Raw genomic sequence first — 25,668 nt, 5'->3', positions numbered from 1 at the left:
GTTCTGCAACTTTGGATAAGTTGCCTCTTGATTTTTGTATCCCCGTCAGGAATACTTACCCCCATCCGACAGTTATTGTGAGCATTGAAGTCGGTATTGCAAGCAGACACTTTGCACGATGCCCAACACAAGGCATGTCAGCTCGCGGCTGTTTCACTGATGGCGTCACACTAGCAAGAAGGCGGTCCACCCAGTTCAGGAAAGGAAGCAAGCGATGGGCCAAAGGAAGTGGCAGAGCTGAGTTGCCCTCCTCTCTTACAGCCTCTCAAACAGTTTGTCGATCTCTATGTTTCTTGTTGGTTGGTCTTCAAGGGTTTCCAGATCTCATGCCATTGGGCAAGTATCAGAACTGCAGTTCCCAGACAGATATTATAGATCTACGTAATATCTATGTTGCAGAGTAATTTTAAGTGTGAGGATAGATAGATAGATCGATAATTGATAGGTAGGTAGATAGCTCTAGGGAACGTACATAGGATTGCCAACTTCTTATCATGCCAAGTAAGGACATTCAAAGACAAATGCACAGCACCATCTACTCTCATCACCATTTCATTGGATTTTTATTTCTCCTTAACTTGGATGGTTACCTCTGGTGTTTGGAATACATGCTTCGGGACCCCAAGATCCCCAGTTCTGGTGTGGTAGAAGTTAGAGTTTTTACCCAAGGCACACAGTCTGTACAATCTGGGGTACCCACCAATCTGGGGTACCTAACCAATATTGGTCACAAATGGTTATAGAGAATGTGGCTGGAACACCAAAAAAGATCACCTTCTCTACTGAATACATTTAGCTCTATGGCAAAACTTAAAATGTTATCCATTCGTCGAGAACACGTGGAAGCTTGATCTCCAAGCAGCATTTGGGAATTGTTGGCACAGAGGGAAGGAAGTCCTCACCTTTCAGAACAACTTGGGGCTCCCCAGTGACCTCCTCCGACACGGGAGAATAGGAAGATGAACAGTGCTGCTCTTTTAAGGATCACCTAAGGCAGACGTGCTTTCCAGAATGTCTCAAGGGTCAGGAAGCATGACGGGTTGGATAGAGAGGCGTGGATTTGAGCCCAGCCATTCCCCGTGGTTGGAGGAGGTTACTGCGGCTCACGTGTCCTGCACTGTGGTGCATACGCAAGTGGTGCACTGTCCCTAGAGACCAGCGCCATTAGCCATCCTACTCCCGGGGATGTTTCAGACTTGCCAAGGGCAGCTCTTAGGTATTACAGAAAGGACACGCCAACTTATGGAAAGAGGTTACCTCTGGAGGGCAGGGAGGGAAGGAGGTCAGCTGTATTTATGTCTTAACAGAATAAGAGAGAGGTCCCCTCTCAAGAGGGCGCATGCAACAACTGCTTAGGGAGCTGGGGGACAAACCGCCAGCCTAAAGGGGTGGATTTCCAGTCACCCTTCCAGCGTGATCATCATTCCACATACAGCCTAGAAGAAGTAAGACTAGGCCCTTGAGCCACTATCTAATTGCTTGCATGACTGTCACAAAATGACTGCAGCTTTGGAACTAGAGAGCCATCGTTTGAATCCTGGTCATACCACTTCCAACCTGTGTAGGCTGGGACCTACACATCTTCTCTGTCAGTGCACTGTTCATTATCGTAGCCACCAGCCACGTGTGGGTACTGAGCCCCTGAAATGTGGCTGGCGTGACCCGAGATATGCTGCAAGTTTAAAGTCCCCACCAGATGACAAACATTTAGCATTAAAAAAACAACAACAAACTATTTCATGAATGATTTTATATTGATTACATATTGACATGATAATATTTTGGATATATTGGGTTAGATAAAATTTATGGTTAGAGTTAATTTCACTTCTTTCTTCCTTTCTTCCTTCCTTCCTTCCTTCCTTCCTTCCTTCCTTCCTTCCTTCCTTCCTTCCTTTCTTCCTTTCTTTCATCCTTTCTCTCTCTCTCTCTCCCTTCCTTTCTTTCCTCTGTCTTTTTAATTTGGCCACTAAAAAATGTAGTTATCTCTGTGGCTTGCATATAAAATTCCAGGCGTCGGTCGTCCTATTGGACAGCTTTAGTCTACAGCAGTAGGACTAGTAGAAGAGGGTGGGGAGAGAAGGCAACCACAAGGAGAGCCCTACTATGTGCCAGATACTATACTCAGACCTTGAATCTCTTCACAGCCCAACGTAGCAGTAGTTACTGTATTTATTTTACCGTTTTACAGACGAAGCTCCCAGAGAAGAGTTGATTTGCTCAGAGACCAACACTTAATAACCGCCAGCTGGCGATTCGAACCAGGTGTTCGGAATCAACAGCGCAGAGTCTTCCTATTAATCGTTGCCTTTGCTGCAGTCAGGGGTGCTCCCTAATGTCGACCTTGCAGACAATCTTTTCAAAATTAAATGCAGTGTTGTGGTGAACCCTTAGCTTAGGGGCCTGACACTTAGTAAGAACTCCATAAATGATAGCTGCTATTATTGTGAAAATAATAAGGAAAAGGAGAGAAAAGGAGGAAGAAGAGTGGGAGGAATGGGGAGGGAAAAAAGAGGAGAAAGAGGAAGAAAAGGGAAGGAGGAAAGGGAAGGGGTCGTGTTGTCTTCCTTACCACCGCCACTAGGTGGCGGCTGCTATCCGGGGAACTTGACGGAGGTATATTTCTATTGAGTAATTTAACACTCCCAGCGAGCCTGGCCAATGTGCACTCACCAGTATAATCGCAAATTTTTGCTTGTATGGGTGTAGCGAAGTCTCCGTGGCCCTTGAGCGCTCAGTTCTGCTTCAGGGACCTTTGCTGGGATCTGTTGGGTGGGTAGGAAGCTGGAGATGGCAAAGGAGGGGGCCGGCAGGGACTGGCAGTGAATGAGCACATTATGGAGATGAGGGGTGGACAGGGTTTGGGTTTTATAAGAGAAGACTGGATGCTCTATTTTTAGCTTCTGATTCACTCAGGGAAACTTGGAACCCTGTTGCAAGCATTCAGAAACTGTGAATACTAAGGAAGGTATGACCAGTTGTTGAAGATGTCAGTGAGGGTGGGGGAAGGAAACAGAAAGATGATGGAGCCTTCCTAATAAGGATCAGAACTCTAAACTACTCAGACGCTAATAGGACTGGAAGAGGGGTGTTTTCCTTTCAAAGGAATTCTGGAAATTTACTTTATGCCGTTGGCCTCACCCCAAAAAGAAGAGGAAAGAAAGTGTACTTGAGTCGGACAGCATAAAGAATCAAGCTTAGGAGGCAATTGCGCTCACACAAAAGCCTTGAGATGAGAAAGATACACAGGTAGTATGTATTTACCAGGGGCGTGTAAACTTCTGGTAACGGAGCTTGTAGTCAACCCTGGCGCTGGTCAAGGGACACAGGGCACCAAGTTGGTAGGTAAGCCATTCCTGCTGCTCTCTGCTGCCTTTTGTCGACTCAAAGCGCAGAACCTCTCACTCATGAAAGACCCAGACAGAAAGAACTGCTTGGCCCTCCAAAGTCAGTGAGCAGATGGCAAGGGTCAGCATTCGCTTAGCCATATTCTGTGCAGCTCCGTTCTAGCTGAGTGTTTGCTGTATGTTACCTCCGAGAACCTGCTCTCTAACCCTCTGAAGTATTTATTTTTAGCCCTCGTTTTACAGGTGAGATAAAATTATTCTGCCAGGCCATTTAATTACAGGTCGGCAGAGCCAGAAATCTAAACTAGGTCGATCTGACTCCCAAAGTCTTGCTGACTCTCTACCATGTCATGTCGCCTTTTTTTTTCAATCCCATGGTCACGACCAGAGATTTCTGTACCTACAGTAATCACATGAAAGAGGTCGTGCTGCTGTGACCTGTCAGAGTATAGAGCTGGCTCACTTCAACCTGCATCCAGGGGTAACCCTGGAGAGTTAAGGTGGAAGAGGGGAGTAGGGAATTGCTCTTTTATTAAATGCCACTTATACTTGTTTGGAAGCCAAAAAAGAAAGAAAGAAAGATCTGAAAAAGAATCACAAGTTGCTCAATATAATCTGTGAAATGAAATTAGTTGTTAATAAAATCATACTATATAGATATAATTTCATATAGATCATATATATATATATATATATATATATGAATAGATAATTGTTTGGGTTATTAAATGTTTTCAGTGTGTCTATTATTTTTTATAAAACCTAACTGTCCCTTTTCAACCTCTAAAAAATTCTGTATTTGCCACTTGTATTTTTAAAAAGATAAAATAATCAATTGACACGATTATCTAAATTGTTCAAGTAGCAAGAAAATACAGGCTAATCATCAAAAATCAAAATAATACCCCAAATGTGGAAACCTCATTCACCTGTCCCACCTGCCTCCAAGCCATTCCCCTTCCCAGAGGCGACTACTAATATCAGCTCGGTGTGAATATTTGTAGCCTTTTCTTTTTTTATAGCATTTTCATGTAGAGGAACCTATAGAAATATATGGTTTGTTTCTTGTGTCAAAAACGGGGTCCTGTGCTATGTATTATTGTGCAAGTTCTACTTTTCTGTAATGCTCCTTCTTTTTCTTGCTGGCTATGTACTACTTCAGTGTTCAGAGTCCCAGGATTCATTTAAACATTCTCTACTGATAGATGTTCAGGTGGTTTCTTATTTTTCATAGTATGAGGGTAATTCTTTATTCTTTCATTCTAGGGAATGCTTGATGTTTTGCAGTCAACATATAGCTAAGTAAATATTTAAGATTTTATGTTGACATTTTGCTGTCAAGTTCAGAATTTTTATTGTGCAATTTACTTCTTGAATGATATAATATGTATTACCACTTTCTGAGTTTCGATTTACAAGGCCACAACTATAAATGCTGATTGTCTTTTCCAGTTTCCATAGTCAGGAGTCAGTAAACAGGAGCTATGACCCTGCCGTGGGTACTCAAGTGATGGTTAGGGATGCATAAACCGGAGAAAACAGGAAAGTGGCCTGTTGGAGATAAAGGGCTCTAATCCTACCTCCCTCTCCCCATGGACCATTGTCCAATTGAAAATAGGCATGAAGAACCAGCGGATTATCAAGTGAAACCCTAGATGTAGTAATGAGCAAGGCCAGGGCCAAACCCTTCAAATGTAATTGATTAGCTGTGCTAGAAAACAGAAGTAAGACCTGAGGTCAAAATGAGTGTTTTTGCAGATAACTCCTAAATCGAGACCTTGGACCTATCTGAAGTGACACTGGGTTTTCAATAATCATTCCTAGCAGGTTCCCAGCCAGCAGAGGGTTTCCAGTTACCAGTGACCCATCATTTGTGGGGGAATAGAGTTATGCTGTGTGCTTATCTATCCTTGGTGAGTTGCCCAAAGGATGTCAACCCTTCCCCAGTCTCCGCAGAAAAATTAGTCGGTGACCCTTCCATAGGAATGAATGAGTGAGGAGGTACAATGAGGGCCAGAAGAACTCCAGTCTCCCTCCCATGGGGAATGGGATAGAAGTGCCCTCATGGAAGGCTGTGAGGAGGGGAATTGGGTCTCCCCAACACAGAACATGATCTGGCCTGCTAGGTGTCTTCCTTTAAAATGACAGATTTAAAAAAAAAAAAAAAAGTAATTTTTGTTTATTGTCATAAAATTTTGTATGGGATTGAATTGTGGCCCCCCCCCAAAAAAAAAAAAAGATAGAACCATATTATAATATCTGTTCTTTGTGAATGTTATCTTATTTGGAAAAAGGTCTGGGCAGGTATAGTTAAGTTAAAGATTCTGAGATGAGATTATCTTGGCTTAGCCACTCATGGGTCCTCAGTCCAATGACAAGTGTCCTTATAAGAGACAGAGAAGACACAGAGCAGAAGCCATGTGAAGATGGAGGCAGACATTGGAGGAATGCTGCCACAAGCCAAGGAGCACCTGGACCCATCAAAAGCTAGGTGAGAGGAAGGAGCCTCCTCTAGAACCTTTAGAAAGAGCATAGCCCTGCCCACACCTTGAGTTCAGACTTCTGGCCTCCAGAAAGGGGAGAGAATAGATTTCTGTCATTTGTTAGAGCAGCCCTAGAAAATGAATACATTTACCCTAAGAACAAAATAAGGAAGTGGTATTCTAGTCCAAGGCAGAAATAACAGAATATCTAGATAAGGCTGGTTGCCTTTGCTCTACACTCCTCTGTTTCCTATCACTATTTAGAGCAGTAGTTCCCTCCCCCACCCCCTCCGTGACCCATGTATAATTTTCTCTCGCCTAGAGCACACCGCTAGAGCTCATTGATGGCTGCCACTGCTGATGGCTTGATTCTGCTTGTGCCAGGAGGCAGGCAGGCAGGCCTCTTATGAGCGGTGCTTACCACAGCTCTCTTCTGCTTACCAGCTCTTTTTGGGGGATTTGACTTTTCTAAGCATCTTGATTTGCCGTTAGTCTAATGCCCAGATCCAACTCTCCATACATATTGGCTAAAGCAAAGTGAGACGATAACAAAGGCTCTCCACTGCTGCTGGTAGCGGGAGTCCTCCAAGACAAACTCCTATTCAGAAGAAACTTACCAGGGAAACTTTTATTACTACATGTCCACCGACTCAGTTCTCAGTTCACTCACGTTGGCCCCTCTGCCGTTGTACTAAACAGCTTTACTAAGAGGAACCTTCTTCAGCATCCTTATCTTCTTTGGTCCTTGCTTACCAATCGGCGCTTTTAAAAAGGGATCCAGTTGCTCACCTTCTTGGTGGGAAACAAACAAAACACAACCGTTTGGGAAGAGCTGTTTTTCCAATGTTCAGTTCATTACACTTGCACCAGGTGATCCTAACACTATTGGGGGAGATAAGAGGCAGAGAATCCTGTAGGGTAGATCTTCCCAACCAGCGAGATTCCTTCAGCGAGGGTTCGTAGAGTGGCTGGCAGTGCCCGCTTCAGGAATGGACCACTGGTCGGGTGCCGCGGTGCTTAGTTCAGTGCTCTGCTGGTGCTGTCGTGAAATTCTTCATAATATCTGAGTAGGGGGCCCCACGTTTTCATTGTGCACTGGGCCCCATAAATGACGTAGCCTGCGCTGGTGGTAGCGTGAGCCTGGGGAAGCGGGTCCCTCCCACAGCAAACCATCTCCTCCGCTGTCCGGCACACCTCGGGGCCATTGTTTGTTTACTGGCCTTTTCGCTGTATGCTGTGCCCTGAAGGACTTCAGGAAGCGGTGCCCAAGTTAAGCATCTATGCTCGAGAAGTGGTTCTCTACTGCAGTGAGTTCTGCACAGCCCCCACCCTTTGAGAGACTTGGCAAGGTCTGGAGACACTTTCGTTTGTCACAACTGGGGGATCCTACTGGCAGCCGGTGGGGTGAGGTGAGAGATGCTGGTAAGCATCCTATAATGCTCAGGACGACCCCCACCGTAAAGAATGATTTGGCCCCAAATCCACAGCGCTGAGGTTGGGAAACCCTGCCGCAGAGCCCAGCCCCTCAAAGGTTATCCTCTCACCAGCAGCCTCAGAAACACCCAGGAGCTCATTGGAAATGCAGAATCTCAGGCTACACACAGACCTGCTTGGGTCACAGTGGTCCTTTTAACAAGATCCCCAGGTGACTTACACAAACATCAAAGTTTGAGAAGCACCGGGCCACAGCAAAATTTACCTGGATCACTAGCTCCTGGGCAGTCCTAGCACCCTATTGAATATTGAGCATATGGGCTTCAGTGTCTGCAGGGTTTCTGATCGGAAGACCGCTCTTTAGAGTGGGGGATCCCAAGTTTGATCGAAGAGGCAGAGAGGATGGACTGAAGGAGGAAAAGCTGCAAACTAGGCCAGTACAGAGCAGCAGGCAGGAGAGGAAGTAGGGGAGAGACCCCCGGGGAGCCAGGAGGACTGATAAGGAGTGGGAGGGGGCAGTGGTTCCCCAGATCCTGGAGGCCTGGAGAGGATTTGAATCCCGCCTGCATCAGTGTAACTTTCCGTGTGAGGTGGGTAGGGAGGCTTACGAAGGAACCACAATGGTGAACATGTGGGCGCTACTAGCGTCTGCCCATATCGGTTTGCTCAGCTGTCATAGCAGCACCACAGGCTGGGTGGCTTAAACAACAGACATGGATTTTTCTCACAGTTTTATAGGTTAGAAGTCCGACATCAAGGGGCCGGCAGGTGTGGTTTCTTCTGAGGCCTCTCTCCTGGGCCTTCTGATCGTCGTCTTCTCTGCGTGTCTTCACGTGGTCTTCTCTCTGTGTTTGTGTCCTAATCTTTTCTTACAAGGACACCAGTCATCATGGATTAGAGCCCACCCATATGACCTCATTTCAGCTTAATTACTTCTGTAAAGACACTATCTCTGAACACAGTCATATTCTGGTATTGGGAGTTAGGACTTCAACATAGGGATTGGAGAGGGCACCACTCAGCAAGGTCTCCCACTCATCTCCACTGGGCTCTCTTAGCCACCAGTTTTGTACCTTTTCCCTATGACCCTCCCCATTGAGATTTGAGGTTCACTAGCTCCTGGGGAGTCCTAGCACCCTACTGAATATTGAACACATAGACTCTGAGCTCTTGAAAAACAAAGTTAGTTGCAAGCCAATACTCTGATCTTCCCTCCAGAGGTCATTTCCTTTCTTCTGTGGGTACCTCATACCATATCGAGGGTCACCCGGTTAACCAGGACAACTATTAGTAAATGGTTAAAGCATGGTCTCCTCAAGGCTCTGATAGACAGGTCAAAGAAATATGGATGGAAATGCACTTTTAAAACCCACTGTGGCTATTGTTGGGTATAATAAAAAGTCATTAAGCACATCAGCTGCTGATTTCATAATCAAGTGCTAACATTTTCTGGATGCTAACCTAAGTAACAGGAGATATTGGCCATTTGCAAAATATGTTTAAACAAAAAAGATTCAGAGACAAGAAGTGCTTCTCATCTTAATTATTCTTTTGCATCATAAAAACCTCACAAACAATGCTTTTGCAAAGCATAATGGATGTGGAACAGCTGTAGAAAACATCTCACTTCCTTTGTTTGGAAACAACGTTTTACATTGGGAAAGAAAAAATTTCATCCAGTTGATTTTATTCCAAGGAGAGGGCAAATCTGAGAGAGCAATCTCTGTTGTCCGAGGAATACCCACTCGTGTCCGGCAGACCCTGGGAAAACGTTAGCGGGAATCGTTTGAAATTGTGCTTGTTTCTTTGTCAGTACTGGTTCTTCACGGTCCCTGGGTAGCTGCTGTGTCTTTAGGGGGAGGGGGACTGTTGGGCATCACGTCCTTCTCTTCATGACCAAGGGGCTTGCTTTCATGCTTTCATGAGTGGAGGGAGAACTTAAAGTTCTCTTCTCTTTTCCTGAGACTTTCACAGGCCATCTGTATCAGCCCAGACATTTTTTTTTCCAGATGGCTAAAATAAAATGACAGATCTGTCCAAACATCCCAGTGGGAGGAGGACTACCCCAGTGCCTGAGCTGATCGTACTCAGGCAGGCAGCACATCTTACCTTTCGAAGGTCTTAAATGGGACTCTCTGGCCAGTGAAGTCCGTGTCCAGTAATGGTCATCACTGTGACCTAGCAATGGCGACCGTAACCGTGGGTCCTCCGAGACGGCATTCCCTGCCTCTCTGTGTTGACCCCCTTCAGAGGACAAGCCATCCGTCTTTACCTTGTAACAGTTAGCTACTCCCATGCAACAAACCATCCCCAACGTTAGTGGCTTAAACAACAACCATGTGCTACTTTCCATGAGGAACTGGTGACTGCGTCACTCTGCTCATCTCGGTCACGTGTGGCTAATCTGGCGGGGCTCACTAGCCCATCTCTGGTCAGTTAGCAGGTCTGCTTGAGGCGAGTCTAGGATGATCTTTGTTTTCCCCAAGTGTCTCTCCCATTCCTCCTATAGGTGAGCCCGGACACATTCTCAGAGTGGTGGCATGGGTTCAGTGTTGCTCAAGGACTTTATCAGACCTCTGGCCCCATTAGCCAAAGCAAATCACAAGAGAGCGACAAGTTCTATAGACTTCGATCTAAGAGGCAAGGACAATTAGTATCTCAATGCAATCAATTTGGGCACAATTCCCTATTCTATAGGCTGTCCACTGCTCACATTCAGTTACCCAGTCTAACTGCTCAGCTTCCTTCCCTTTCCTGGAGGAATGAGATTTTACCCTTTACCCTGGTTGGGGTACGGGTATGATTGGGGTCATGAGACCATGGACACCTCAGAGGAACAGGCCCAAACTACCTAGAACCTGGTGGGGACCCAAGCATTGTGTGACACAGTGGACGAAAACAAATTTTGCATTCCCAAGATATAGTTTAGTTAAATTCCGATTTATCCTTGCCAAAAATCTCCAGAAAGGTCCTTGCTTCTCACTCAGTGTGGATATTTGCCTCAATCATACTTGAGTTATTTTGCCTGCCTTGCCTGGTACTTACAAACAGCCTTGGGTAAACTGGAGAAAGTCTGAATTGTCAGCCAACAAGTATGTGAGCAGTAGACACAGTTCAGGATGAGGAGCCCTTTGTAACCTTTCTTGAAGTGAGAGAGTATATGTTAGGACTTCATAGTCCACAAATTCAATGTACTTCTTTCACTCAGGGAGTATTAGATCTGGGAAGGCTTAGTAGGTGTTTTATCTTCTTGCCCAATGTCTATTTATCCCTCCAAATTCTGCCTAACTGTTCCCTTCTCTATTAGGTCTTCCTTGAACAGTTATAATTAGCCAAATCCCTTGTATATGATCCATGGCGCTTATACAATAGACTTTCTATTCTTTTTTCATTCATTCGTTCACCAAATATGTATTGACTGCTTCCTATGTGTCACGCACTCTTCAGTCATTGAGTAAAGATCTTTGAACAAAAGCAAGGTCTCCACTTTCATGGAGCTTATATTTGGAAGGAAGTGTTCCATAATGAATGCATAATCCAATAAATATATAGTGTATCAGATGCTAAGGAGAAAAATAAGGTTGGGTAAAGGACAATGATTCTCTCTCTCTCTCTCTCTCTCTCTCTCTCTCTGTGTGTGTGTGTGTGTGTGTGTGTGTGTATGTGTGTGTGTGGTTGGGATCTACATTAGGCAATTGGTCAGGGAAGCCCTTTCTATGAGTTGCATTTGAGTAGAGACCTGAACTACACGAGGGAGTAGATCACATGGACATTTGGGGGAGCACTTCCCAGGGAGAAGGTACAGGTTTGGCTCTTTTGAAGAACATCAAGGAAGCCAGTGAGATTTCATTTAACAGGGAGAGAGTGGTAGGGTATGAGATCAGAGAGACAGCAGAGCTCCTGATTATGTTGGGCCTTGAAGGCCAAAGAAACAACTTGTAATTTTGCTCTAGGTGAGCTAGTAATTGTGGTAGATAGAATAATGCCACCCCCGCCCCCGAGATGGCCCTATCCCAATCCCCAGAACCTGTGAGTATGCTACTTTATATGGCAAAAGAGACTTTGCAGATGTGATTAAGATACAAATTTTGAGATGGGGGAGACTTTCTGGGATTATCCAGCGGGCCCGATGTAACCACAAAAGTCCTTCTAAGAAAGAGGCAAAAGGGTCAAGGTCAGAGATGGAGATGGGATGATAGAAGCATAGCCAAGGAATGTATGTGGTCTCTAGAAGCTAGAAAAGGCGAGGGACAGATCCTCACCTGGAGCCTCCCAAAAGGAACTAGCCCTGCTGACACCTTAATTTTAGCTCGCGAGACCCATTTCAATCTTCTGACCTCCAGAATTCTAAGATAAACAATTTGTGTTGCTTTAAGCCACTAAGTCTGTGGTAATGTTTTTTTTACAGCAGGAAGTCCCCAGAGGGTTTTGAAGAGAACTATGATATGGCCTGACTTACATTTTAAAAAAATCACTGACTGATTATATGGAGAATGGAATGAGGAAGGCCAAATATAAGCGTCCAGTGAAGAGATAATGGTGTTTGGTTAAAGGTGGTAATGGTAGCGAGAAGTGATGGAATCTCCATGTGTTTTTTATTTACTTTATAACAGATTGGTTGTAGGGACTGAGGGAGACAGAGGGGTAAGGTTGGCTCATAGATTCTTGACATAAGTCCTTGAAAAGATGAAAGTGTTGTGTATTGAAAATGATTGGGCTCTAGAAGAGGGTAAATGGGGATTAATATATGGTGACGGAAAGAGAACTGACCCTGGGTGGTGAACACACAATAAGAGATATAGATAATGTATTACAGAGTTGTACACCTGAAATCTATGTAACTTGACTAACAATTGTCGCCTCAATAAACTTTAATTTAAAGGAAAAAAATAAAATGATTGGGGATAAATCAGTTTTGGGTGTTTGGTATCTATATGTAGGGGGAGAGATTTGATCAAGAATTCCATTTGGACATATTATGTTTGAAATGTCTGTAAACCATCAACGTGGAGGTGTCAAATAGATAATTAAAAAAAATGAATTTGGAGCTCCGGGGAGGGTTCTGGGCTAGAGGTCTAAATGTAAGAGTTATCAGTGTAAAAATGATGCTTAAACCCATGGGAATGGATGAGATTGACGAGGAAAGAGCGTAGCTTGAGGAGAGCACAGGCTGGGGAGGGGAAGTGGCAGCACTACATGTAGAATTTCCTAATGTTAGCAATACTCTCTCTTGTCTGGTACTCAGGCTGGAAAAGAGGACTCTGCTAGAATGTTGGGGTGGGGAATAAACAACTAAGGAGATGTTTCCGTTACCCACTGCCCTCCACAATGTAGAACATGACTGGGCCCAAACTGATATTCCCTCGCAGTAATTCATAATGGAAAAATATGATGCTTTCTTAAACAGATAAATAAAATCACATATTTAATTAAGCAAAGGCATCAATCATATCAACATGTGTACTATGATACCCTATGGCTGAGTATGCCCACGAAAGTGCTTTAATATGTGTTCATCGAATAAATAATGATTGTAAGAAAAGGGTAAATACTTGGGGGAAGCAGAGGGAAGTGTACTATGTGGAGGGCAAGGTGGCTTCCCAGATTGATTCATTTGTACTTATTGACTATTTCTGCGCTATAAATCTCAGTTGAAGAGTCTCACTGTATCCAAAATGAAGGCTCAGAAACCCCAAACAAGGATACAATGGCTCACCAGGGGAAGCATTAACCAACCTAAATGCTGCTTTCCTTCCCTGAAGAAACCTCCTCCATCTGTGCTGGAGTCGTTATCTCTGCCTTCCTTGGAAAGGAGGAAATTTGCACTATCAAAAACAGGATTTGTGTGGCCAACCTGACTTCAAAGATATTAAATGATAAACTTTTCAAATGAAGAAAAGAATGAGCTCAAAGTTCCCCCTCCACTTGCTGGGTAAATGATGATGAAGCCATGTGCAAAACTGTCTATGGAAAAGAGAGTAAATTTCTTGTTACCTGACCCATAGACATGCTTCAACAAGAGCTCTATTTCAAAGACCTTGTCCAATATTAGGGCCTCTAAGAAACTCGTGGTAATTGCTTAGTTATTTTCTATGCAAGTTGTCTCTTATTACAAACTGTTCATGCTGCTATATTCCTGCCATATGGGGAGTGTATCAGTTAGGTATTGCTACCATAATGCTGTGTAACAAGTCAGGGTGGGGGCTCAGAGTCAGAGATGGAGTAGCATATAAGTCAGTGGCATATAATAATAAGTATTTTTGGCACATATATCTGTGTGGCTGCTAGGGTTGGCTCAGGGGGCTCTGTTAAATATATAAATATATTTTCATTCTTGGGCCCAGGGTGAAGAGATAGCAGCTATCTGCGGGGAGAGCTTCTCATGGTGGAGGTTAGAAGCTCTCAGAAGTGTGAGTGGAATGACATAATGTCTCTTCAGGCCTAGGTTCAGAAGTGGTGCACTGTGGCTTCCATCCACACTTCAATGGCCAAAGCAAGTTATATGACCAAGTCCAATATCTGCGGGCAGGGAACATACTCTTCCTAGGAAGGTTGGGGAAAGGGAATGAAAAGCTCATTTATACAGGGAGGGATACTAATATGTCTGTTTTTTAGATGGGAAAATGGAAGCACAGTTAGATCAATGTCATGTCTGTGTAATAGTTCTCAGCTGAAATTTAGAGAGAAGCTTTTGCATTGATTACCTATTGATAACAATTGTATTGTTACTTCACTAGGCCACTTTTTGCACCTCCATTTACCTGGTCACCAGATATAGTTATTTCCTAGAAGAGACCAAAGTGACTCTCCTATGTATTATCCATGGAATGCCTGGATGGCAGTAACCATGTAGTGACCTGGTCAGGCAGTGGACAGTTGATCAGAATGCCCCTCAGATAATTTGCATGGCACAATTTGAATATGTTTGCTTTCCAAAATCAGTGAGCTGTTAGTTAAAACTCTTGTTCCCAGGAGAGCAAACCATGACCCTATTATGTCTTGAAGCTATGACAATATGGAACCATAGTCAATCATTTAAGGATCGATTCATATTTTCCCAGATGTAAATACATCTGAGAGTCCAGCAGCAGTGCGATCGCAAAGTCAAGCAGATTGGTTTGGTCAGCTTGCCCCAAATAACGGGGGCATGTGTCACTTTGTGTCCTCCCCGTGAAGACCGTGGATTCTTGGTGCTTGCGAGTGTTTCTCAAAGCCCAGTCTGCCACTGGATCCCTCTTTCCTCCTTTGTCCTTAAGAAAACTGAGGTCAGCTTCTTCATCTCTCTTTGATGTCATGGGTTGGCTGTGCTACTCTTTCAGGAAAGGACATGCCTCACATTATTTGTCCTGCCATGTGCATGGACTTGGAATCTAAAGGCAGGCCAACAGAGAAGGAATTGGCTGGCGGTCACAGGATTGTGATGAATTTCAGGACATGGCTTCAGCAATGCCTTTCCACACAGAATCCCTCCAGAGCTCTGAAGACCAGGCTCTGAGAATGGGTCTGGTTTATTGGGAAGAGGCACTTTAATTGTTCATTTTTATGCATCGAATATGTTCAGCAGAACTCATTTCCTTTTTCTCCTGAGCAGACAGTTATTTCCCAGCCTTCCCCTGCAGTTGAATTGAGTCATGTGACTGAGTTCTAGCCAATGGAACATGGGCTGATGTGATCGGCACAACTCCTAGGCCTGCTAGATGCAAACTTCTCACACTCACTCCCCATGCTTTCTCCCTCTCCACCAGCCAGATGTCCTCACGAAGGGCAAACTTGGGGCCATAGGTTAAAGATGGCAGATTCGCCCTCCAATCAGGAACACCTACCATTTTGTGAAGCACTGGTATTTTGGGATTTGTTAGACAGTAAGGGTTATACTAATTAATATGGTGTGTTTTTTTTTTCTAGTCTCATAATAAAAGTCTCTCACTTTCCCATGCCTCCAAGGCCTTACTTGGACATGGTGGACCATCGGAGGGCACGAACATGTCCTTTCCATCTGTAAAGCCATGTGAGAGTCCCCATCATTGAGCCACAGAATGTGTATTAATATACATTCTGTTTATGACGAAACTGATGACAGCTAACACTCATCGCAGACTTATTACATGCTGGGCATTTTATGCACTTGACTCCATTTTAACCTCAAAAATTCACTGACGTTTATCATGTTCATTTCAATGTTGAGGAAACCTAGGCTCAGAGAAGATAAGTAATGTGCCCAAGATTGCACAGCTAGAAAAGTGGGGAAGTTGGCAATCAAGCCCAGTTTAGGGCACTTGAGAGCTTGTGTGTGGAACAGTTGTGCTGAGTTCCCGGATGAGCAGATCATTAGCGCTGCTGGCTACCCTTTCTCCAGGCCGCCTCAGACTCCCGCCTCTTCGGGCCATCTCTGGAAACTAGTGGCTGCTTTCTTGACACTCCTGAGTGACTAAACTCTGCATGCGTGGCCCCACCCCAACCCATTCCCGACTCTCCGAAGGTCCAAGCAGGACTCACCCAGTGCTCCGTGCCACAGCACCATCCATCTTCACGCGGCCTCTGTTTGCAGACAGGTCTCCGTGAGCCAGCCCTTTCATGAAAAAGCTTCAGCTTGCCCTTTTGCTCACCCGCCCTGGGAGGCCACATCCACAGGAGAATCCTTCCTATTCGCTCTAATGATGGAGAGACTGATTACCCATGGCTCCGCTTTCCAGATTGCTGAAGCTGGACGTGATGGGAAAAACACCATCAAGGCTATCGCATCAAAGCATGGACTTTCCAGAACAATGATGAATGGGCTTGAAGAGGCCTGTGTGTACTCTCGCAGCATAATAAGGTGCTGCCTAGCAGACTCTCGCCAAGAGGGGCGTAGACACTCCTTGCTGGAATCAGGCCTCCTTTTTTTCTTGCTGGCAGAGGTCTGAGCTCCTGTCACTGTCACTCAACCTGGGTGTCATTTTCCAGGAAACAGTCAAAGGCAGCTCAGAGAACCAACAAGTCCCTGGGAGGTGACTTGGGGTGAGAAGGCAGGAGGGCAGTGAACACAGAGCAGGGTGTCAGAGCCCCCATCCTGCAGCACTCCCGGATATGGCCGTGGTGCGAGCCTGGAGCTGAGTTATAATTGAGGCGGTGTGTGGACGCGTGTCAGAGCCTAGCAGCCTTGCTTGGAATGTTCATTCTGTCATTTCTCAGTTATGAGACGATAAGTTAACTCCTTAATCTCTAGAACATTCCTTTTTCTTATGTGTATGATGATTTTAGAAAAAACACTAACAGGTGAGGACCTATGTAGGCAAAAGGCAGGAAAAGTGCTTAGGGTATCAGCTTTTATGATGTCTATCTAGGCCAGTACCTCCTAGACGCAGTTTGTTTGGTCAACCATGTTTCCGATAAAATATTAGGGTCTTGGAAAAAAATTATGGAGATGTCTATTTGTGTTCCTGTGGTCATCCTTTGAGGCTGGGGTTCAGAGGGTATGGCCAGATTAACCCTTTGAGCTGCACCCCTTATTTTGCTCTGCTGGTGAGACTCTGTCTGGAGCTGAAGGGTCAATAAGTGAGGTTGATGTGTTTTTCCCAGGGAATGAGCTACCCGCTGGCCCCATTCAACTTCAATTGCCCATGTCCATGTGCTTCCCACCTGGAGGTGGCACCTTCATTCTATGATGGGAAAGGCTGGAGAGTGTCACAGTGGATGAAACAGAGGTCAGACAGAGGTAACGAGAGGGAGAGGCTACCATTTAGGCAGTGGGGAGATTCCCACTACGTGAGATGGCGAAAGGGACCAGAACCTGCGGTGGAAGCTGAGGGATCGATTTTTGCTCTGAGGAAGGACTCATCCTTCATTGATGGCCTGTGTAGTCTAGTCCCATGGCAAGTTGTTTGTGTGTGTGTGTGTGTGTGTGTGTGTGTGTATTTTATTTTATTGGGGAATATTGGGGAACAGTGTGTTTCTCCAGGGCCCATCAGCTCCAAGTTGTTGCCCTTCAATCTAGTTGTGGAGGGCGCAGCTCAGCTCCAAGTCCAGTCACCATTTTCAATCTTTAGTTGTAGGGGGTGCAGCCCACCATCCCATGTGGGAATCAAACTGGCAACCTTGTTGTTAAGAGATCACGCTCTAACCAACTGAGACATCCGGCCGCCCCCAGCAAGATTGTGTTTTAAAAGGTCTAGTACAGACAGCAATTCTAATCTTTCTGTATGTTCTCAAACAGCTAAGGAGGTTGTCTTGGTTTGGGTTTCCCCAGAGGCAGACCCTAAGACTAGGATTTGAGTGCAAGGATTTTATGTGGGTAATGATCCCAAGAATTTCAGCAGGGGGATAGGGAAGAGACACAGAGTTGGTAGGCTGAAAAGTGGAACCCGACAGATTTCCATGTCCTAATCTCTGGAACATGGAGATATTATGTTATGTGGCAAAGCCATTGCAGATTTGATAAAGTTCTCGATGTGGGCAGATGATATTGGGTTATCTGTGTGGACCTTAAATGCAATCACATATGTCCTTATAAGAGGAGGCAGAGGGGGATTTGACTCCGACAAAGCAGAAGGCGCTGTGATCTCAGAGGCAGGGATTGGAGTGTTGGGACCACAAATCAAGTAACCCTAGCCGCCTCCAGAAGCGGGATGGATTCTCCCCTAGAGCCTCTGGAGGGTGCATGGCCCTGCATGCACTTTAATTTTGGACTTCTGGCCTCCAGAAGAGTAAAAGACTACATTTCTATTGTTTTAACCCACAATGTTTATGGTAATTGTTACAGCAGACCTAGGAAACTCATATGACAGGGAAGGAAGGATGTTATTTAGGGATGGTTAATAAACTGGTTTTCTCTGTGGGCAACTGGGGCTCTACCCCACTGGGAGCCTCTTGAAGCTGAGGCCACACATCCCAGTTGCCTCCCCCGAGGGCCACGGAGACTGGCGTATTTATTCATCAAGTCTTGTAGTCGACGTTTGGTGGCTATTCTTAGGGGCTTCAACTCCCTGGCTCCACGGTCTGCTCTGTGCGCCACGGGAACAAGCTCTCCACACCAGACAATGACATCAGGCAGAGTAACTGTTGTAGTTTTCTGCAGTAAGGATTTAGCAGCTTGCTTGGGATGGTGAGTGTTGAGGGGATAGAGCCTGCTCTGGAGGTCACACTGGACCCTACGCACATACCTAGTCCACGTCAACTGTCATTAGACTTTGTGCTTTTTGTCTCTTGGAAATACGCACACAGGGAGCAGCCTCTCATTCTCCTCGCCCTGGACCTCCTTTCTTACCCATAGCAGCCCTGCTCTGCCGTCTGTGATATCTGAAAGCTCTGTCTGAGTTGGGGAAGAGTGCCGTTGGTGAATCACTACAGCTAAATAAAGTTTGGTCCCCTCACAATTATGGTCAGAGGCAAAAAGAGAAATGGATTTGGACATAGGATTGTAGAAATGAGTTTCCTCCCTGCCACCCCTAATGACGGGAGAGAAACAACCTCAGGGCACTCTGGTGGCTCCCCCTCTCCTCCGACCGTTGCTTCTTTAGAGTATGTTTCTCTGGATTGCTGGTGTGTTTGGGTGATGTACTGAGGACATCCAGGAATGTTAAGTACCTTTTTAGGGTGCTTTACAGGTTACAGCTCAGTTTTAGAACCAGTGTTTTAGTTACTTCTGATGATGAGAAGGTGAGGATGTTATTATAACAGTATTAACCATGTTAATCATTAGCCATTATCAACCAAATCTATTTTACAGCAGAGAAAACTAAAGCTTATGGCCTTGCTATTCAAAGTATGGTCTGTGGACCAGCAGGGTCAGCATTGCCTAGAACTTGCTAGAAATGCAGAATTTATGCCCCTCTCAGGCCCCTCCCATCTGCACTTTGACCCAGTTCCCAGGTGGCTCATTAAACTTTGGGAAGTGCTGACTTATTCATTCTAACAGAGGCCTGGGCCTCTCCCATGGCTCTGTCTGTTTTGTAGACTTGAGGAGAGGGAATGGGGTGATAGGAGTAGATACCCCCATCTTCAAGAGGCTTCTTCTGGGGGTTGCCTTGGGGTCTGAGTTCCCAGTTACCCAGCAGGCAAGTCCCACTTTTTCTTCCTTCAAATCCATAGAAGAGGGTTTTTCTTTTTACTGCTGACCCCATTCACCAGCTCTTGCAATTGTGTGTTAACAGGTGGGAAGTTGCTACTTGGCATTGTGGGGACAGGGAATGACAAGGCCACTTCTAATTTTTACTGGGGTCCAAGAATTTGTCAGTAAGCTGCTTCCTCCGCAACCTCCCCTCGCCTTTTCCTCCTCTGTCCTGAACCTCTGGGGTCGGGGGCTGTGCTCTGCTTGGCTCAGGTTCAGAAGCCCCTGCCCCGACTCTGCAGTGCCTTTCAGCATCTGCTCTCCAAGCCTCTCCGTGCTCCGGATAATCCCCTGTGTCTTTCCCATAAGCTCCTGTGAATGCTCTTGCTCATGTAACATGAAGAGCCGTGTTGTTATGCCAAAGCTGGCTTTTCCCATGAGTCTTTGTCACACAAATAAAATAGATGTTTGCTTTGTTCCTCATGCTCTACTTTTCTCCTCTCCCCGGCACAGGCTTTTTAAACAGACGTTATTAGAAATGGAAAAGAAAGCTGTTCGCGACAGCAAAGGGCGCCTGTGCAGGCTCCTGATTCGAGCTCCTGCCCTTCCCTGCTGCCTGTGTTCTCCGTAATGAATGGCACGGGGGACAGGGAGATGACCGGGGACTGAAAAGTATAAACTCTTATTGCGTTCAGCTCTTGGGAGGTGGCGGGGGTGCCACCCCTGGGGCTCCTGAGCTGCTGCAACGTGACAAAGCACTTTCCTTGCTGTCCTGCTGTGTCCTCCACCTCAACCGAAGGAGGACTCTCTTGTGATGGTGAGGAGGGGAAAAGCACTCTGCGTCCCAGTGCCTGGTTTCCCGGTTCTGGCTCTGTCACCAACATGTGGTGAAAACATGGCTGTGTGACGGAAGCTTTCTGGGCTTTGGTTCCTGCAATGTGGAGGGGACCTGTGAACTTGTTCTTCCTGTGTCGTAAGGTTGCACGAGTACCTATGTGAAGGTATTCTTCCTTGGATTAAGAAACAAATGCATAGCTCCCTACGTGTGCCCCAAAGTGCCTACTCTTGGTTGCTTTTCCGTGGGGCTCCGGAGAACTAAGCTAACCTAACTTGATAGGATAATAGACAGATGTGCAAGCTCTTGGTAACTGTAAAGTGCTGTGCCCGAGTCAGTCAGAAGTGGGATAGAAGCTAGATCATGTGGAAAGGGAAGACTAAGGGAAGAGATGGATGGTAAGAAAACAGACCATTGGAGATAATACGTTGGAGATAATGACTGTCTTAGTCTGTTCAGGCTCCTGTAACAAAATACAACAGACCGAGTGGCTTACAAAAAACAGAAGGTTATTTTTTTTTTATTTTATTATTATTTTTTTTTAATCACAGCTCTGGAGGCTGGAAGCCTGAGGTCAGGGCACCAGCATGGGTGGGTGAGGGCCTGCTTCTGGGCCACAGACTGTTGTGTCCTCACATTGCAGAAGGGGTGAGGGAGCTCTGTGGGGTCTCTTTTATAAGGTCACTAATCCCACTTACGAGGGCTCCATCCTCATGACCTAATCACTGCCCAAAGCCTCCACCTCCTAATACCATCACCTTGGGCATGAATATTTAACATATTAATTAGGGGGTGCACAAACATCTGATCATAGTAATGATTGTAAAGTGCTTGGTATTCTTATTATGCTTTCAGTTTGGATTTCACCCCTGCTCCCTCATTTCAGAACCTACTCCGGGTTGTCAAAGCCCATCTTGCTATGATATGAAACTTAAGCTCAAAGTTCCAGTCTCCTCTAACGATTTCGTCCGTCAGTATGATTATCACCTTCATTGAAAAACATCCTCTACATCTATTAATATAGCCTAGAATTGTAATGGCTTTTTTTTTTTTTTTTCTTGGTCTGGTTGTTTTTGTCAATCATGTTTCACTTCAGACTATTCAAGCTTATGGTCAACCAATACAGCACCATCTTTTCTTTCATAAGCCGGCACCAATGTGGCTCCCATTGATTCTCTGTTATATAGATGTAGATATAGACATAGCTTTCAGAGAAGAACTTTGCCCTAATAAATAATTACATTTTTAATTATTTTAAATGTTGGCAGCTTAGACAAGCATGATGGCTTGGTGTCCAGCCAAGTGGGCAAATCCCTATATCGGTGTCCAGGGACTGAAACGGGATTGGTGAAGTGACCAGAAGCACAGAGGAGAGGGAAGGGTCAGATGGTAAAGGTGGAGGCAGCCTCTTTGATGGCCCTGAGTGATCCTGGGCTCCTGATATTCACACCCTGGGTAATCTCCTCCCACAATGACTCAGGCTAGGTTATAAAAAGCATCTCTGCTTTCACCCTGGCTTCTTGGACCTCTCACTCTGGGGGAAGCCAGTCACCATGATGTGAGGAAGCTCAAGCAGCCCTGTGGAGAGGTCTAGATGGAGAAGAACTGGGGCCTCCTGTCAATAGCCAGCACAAATTTGCCAGCCACATGAAGAAGCCACTTTGAAAGAAGACTCTCCAACCGCACGCAAGCCTTCAGTTGACCACGGTCCCGGTCAATCTCTTGGCCACCAGCAGAGATCCTTGAGTCAGAACTGCCCAGCTAAGCTGCCCCTGAGTTCCTGACCCATCTAAACTCGGAGCAATAATAAATGTTTACTGTTGCTTTAAGCCACTGAGTTTTGAGGCGGCAATAGGTAACTAATACAGTGGGTAAAAGCTTGGTGCCAGAGAGAGCTGAAGGTGAAAACTGGAGAAGCCAAAGAAGTCAATTTTTGCTTTTACTCTAAAGTTTTTGCAGAACAAAGACTGATTTTTTTAAAAGAAAACTTTGTAGTTTATGAGAACTGCATTGCAGGAAGGAAGGAGGACAGTACAGTAGTCCGTCCTTATCCACAGAGGATACATTCCAAGACCCCCAGGGGATGCCTGAAACCAAGGATAGTACGGGACCCTATGTGTACTATGTTTTGACCTATACATACATATCTGTGGTAAAGTTTATAAATTAGGTAACAATAGCGAGTAATAGAATAGAAGAATTATAACAATATATTGTAATAAAAGTTATGTGAATGTGGACTCTCTCTCTCTTACTCTCACTCAAAACATCTGATAACTCTTCTGATAACCGAGATGCCCACTAAGTGACTAGTGGGCAGGTGGCACATACAGCGTGGATTTGCTGGAAAAGGGATGATTCACGTCCTGGGTAGAATGGAGTGGGCTGGCATGAGATTTCATCACACCGCTCAGAATGGCATGCAATTTAAAACTTATGAATAGTTTATAACAGGAATTTTCCATTTAATATTTTTGGGCCACCGTTGACCGTGGGTAATTGAAACTGCACAAAGCGAAACTGCAGATAAGGGGGGCCTCCTGCACTCACCATTCAGAGGCCTGGGAACCACGCTGCCGAGCCTTACTACATCAAGTTTACAGGCTTAAAAAACATTCACAAATACAACAGAAGACCCCTGTGGACACTGCCTTGTGGTCATCAAGGGAGGAGGGACTGTGTGACATTTGTCCGGGAGATGAGGCCTTGGGATGCTCGGCAGAGGGCAGGAAGGTGGCCTTTGCCATAAGTTAGCAAACGTCAAAAAGACTTTTTGAAAAGTCTACAGATAACATATCTTTGAAAGAAGTCACTATTTTTGTCCAGTGAAACATACAGTGTCTCTGATGGGTTCTAGCTTTTTCCAAGAGAGTAAAGCTTTGAAAATCTACAAAGGGGTCGTGGTGTCAGCTGAGTGGAGTAAAATAGTCTGGCTCTCCTGTTAATTGAGATTTTTCACTTTCTAAGTGACTTGAAGTTCCGTTGAGTGTGAATTGTCATAAGCATGAGGACAGAAATAAAAGCCAGACCATGAGGATCAGGAGCTGGGCCGAGCTGGGGTGGCCGGGGCCGGGGCCAGGGCTGGGGGCCAAGTGACAAGGACTTGTTGTCACCACCAGGGCTGACCAGATATTTTTAGAGGGAACGTAAGCCTCTCTGCCTGGGATAAACAATTCCCGGCTCCATCTGGAATTCTCGGGACTTATTTTCCAAAACTTGGGAGATAACAGGGCTCTGTTAGTGTTTTCCTACTCTGGGGGTTTATAAAGAAATCCACTGACTGGGAGAGAGACCACATTCACATAATTATTATGGTACATTGTTATAATTGTTCTATCCCATTATTAGTTATTGTTACCGAACTTATGCCATAGATGTCAGGCAGTGAAGGCGTCTGAGAGTCCCACACCATGAGAGCCCCACACCATGAGAGCCCCACACCAGGCCACCTAGTGTGCGCTTTGCACTTTGCTTCTGAGAAGGCACTTTCTTCCCCTCTGCGTGTGTGCACCTGTGCCATCCAGATGGTACGTGAACACTGGATGGAGGGTGCCCTTCAAAGCTGATGACACTTAGATGGACCGCTCAATAGGATTTTTTTTTTTTTCTGATTTAAAATAAAATGCAACCCACTGAAAAAATAAATAACAGAATTTTTAAAAGGCAATAATAATGCCTCCATCCAGGCACTCAAATTATTGGTCATTTTTGCATTTCCCACAGACAGATAAAATGACCACAAGAGTGGGATGGCCCAGTCAAGAGTGATTAGATTGCAAGAGCCAAAATCCCACTGGAAACAAAACAAAGCAAACCAAAGCAAAGGCAATTACAAACCAAAGCAAAAGCAAAGCCAAAAAACAAGAGGGAAAACAAAAAAACAAAACAAATAAAACAAAAAAAAAATTATTGGGTGGTTCCATGGGACATTGACTTGATTTAGCTCCATCTTCCACTCTCCATGTTTCTTGGTTCAAATTCGAGAGAGAGAGAGAGAGAGAGAGAGAGAGAGAGAGAATTGGATTGGCGGGAGTGGTTTGGGATCCTTCCCAGGCAGGCAGGGTAGGATAGCATGCAGGTGGAGGGTGGGGGGCTACCGTTGTGGGTGGGAGAGAGTCATTATCAGAGAGGACCGTGAACTGGACAGAAACTCCAAATTAACTTCTACAAACTTCCACCCTGGTGGGGAGCACTGCTTAGCTCATAACCACGTACACAATGAGGGCCTAGAAGTCATACAAGGCTATAAAGTTGCCAAATTTAGACAACAACAACAACAACAAAGGAAGGAAAGAAGGCTAGGAGGGAGAGAGAGGAGAGAGAATATTGTCATGAGTATGCAATGCAATTAATTATGGTATACTGAAAAAGTATTTGTTTTTTATCTGAAATGCAAATTTAACTGGGCATTCTGTGTTTTATCTGGCACCCCTACCCGAGGGTTATCCTTCTCTTTTGGAGCTGTCATGGCAAAGGGCTTGGGAGAATTTAAACTGAGTCCCGAACTAAATTGTCCATGCCCCAGGGCTGCTTGCGTCCACGTATTGTTTGTTTTCGCTTCCAAGAGAAGCAATCTGGCGTGGTGAGAACGCAGAGAACCTGACTCTGAGGTGTGGGTCTGTCACTTAGAAATTGGAGGATGCTGGGCAAACCATTTGGTTTCAAGATGTCTCTGTTCCTAATCTAGAAACCATGAATATTGATGCCTATTTCAGAATACTGCTGTGAGGAATAAGTTCAGGCAGGGAAATTACCCAGCAGGTAGCAAAAACACCAGGATCTATTATTATGTATTGAACAGCCCTAATTCTTTATGTGCCAAGTATAGGATAAGGTGCTGTACAAGCATTGCCTCATTTAAGTCAAGCAACAATGGATCGAGAGAACTACTATTTTTATTCCCAATTTACTGATGATGAAACTCGGGGCCCAGGTTGGGACAAGAGTGGTCCAGGGACAGTTTCTGAATGACAGACCCGGGATGTCAAGGCAGGCCTACAGGTCTCCAGAGTGCATGCTCTCGACTTTCACTCAAATGCCTTTCATCGGACTCAGAAAGTGCGCGTCCCGTTGTGTGGCATGTGGCGCATTTGCAGTGTTGGATCTGCTGTCCGTCCATGTGTGGTTGAGTTGGCACACCACTCGCGTCGCTAATATTTTTTGCATGTTCAGCACCATCGCAGGCTTCCTTCTGGGCACTGAGGATGCAGTGATGAGCGAGACAAAGGCCCGCGCCATAGACGTTCCATCCCAGTCAGGAAACAGACAATGAACAAGTAAACAGACACAAGCAAGGCATGGCACCATACTGCGCTGTGTGATCTAAAGAAAATTAAACAGAGGAACGAGAGGTGTGACTTGGGCTAGGGAGTAGAAACAAGACATTTTAAATAACAGTGTTCATGGAAGGCTTTTCTGCGGAGAGACACGTGAGCTGAGCCCTCCAGGAAGTAGGAGACAATGTGGGCAGAGGAGGCAGCAAATGCAAAACCAGGACGAGAACAAGTGTGGAGTGGTGGAGCACAGCGAAGAGGCTGGTGGGAA

This window comes from Rhinolophus sinicus, linkage group LG11 (assembly GCF_036562045.2).
Source record: "Rhinolophus sinicus isolate RSC01 linkage group LG11, ASM3656204v1, whole genome shotgun sequence".
NCBI classification, from domain to species: domain Eukaryota; kingdom Metazoa; phylum Chordata; class Mammalia; order Chiroptera; family Rhinolophidae; genus Rhinolophus; species Rhinolophus sinicus.
The sequence above is the reverse complement of the archived record's forward strand: the minus strand, read 5'-3'. Positions refer to the sequence as shown.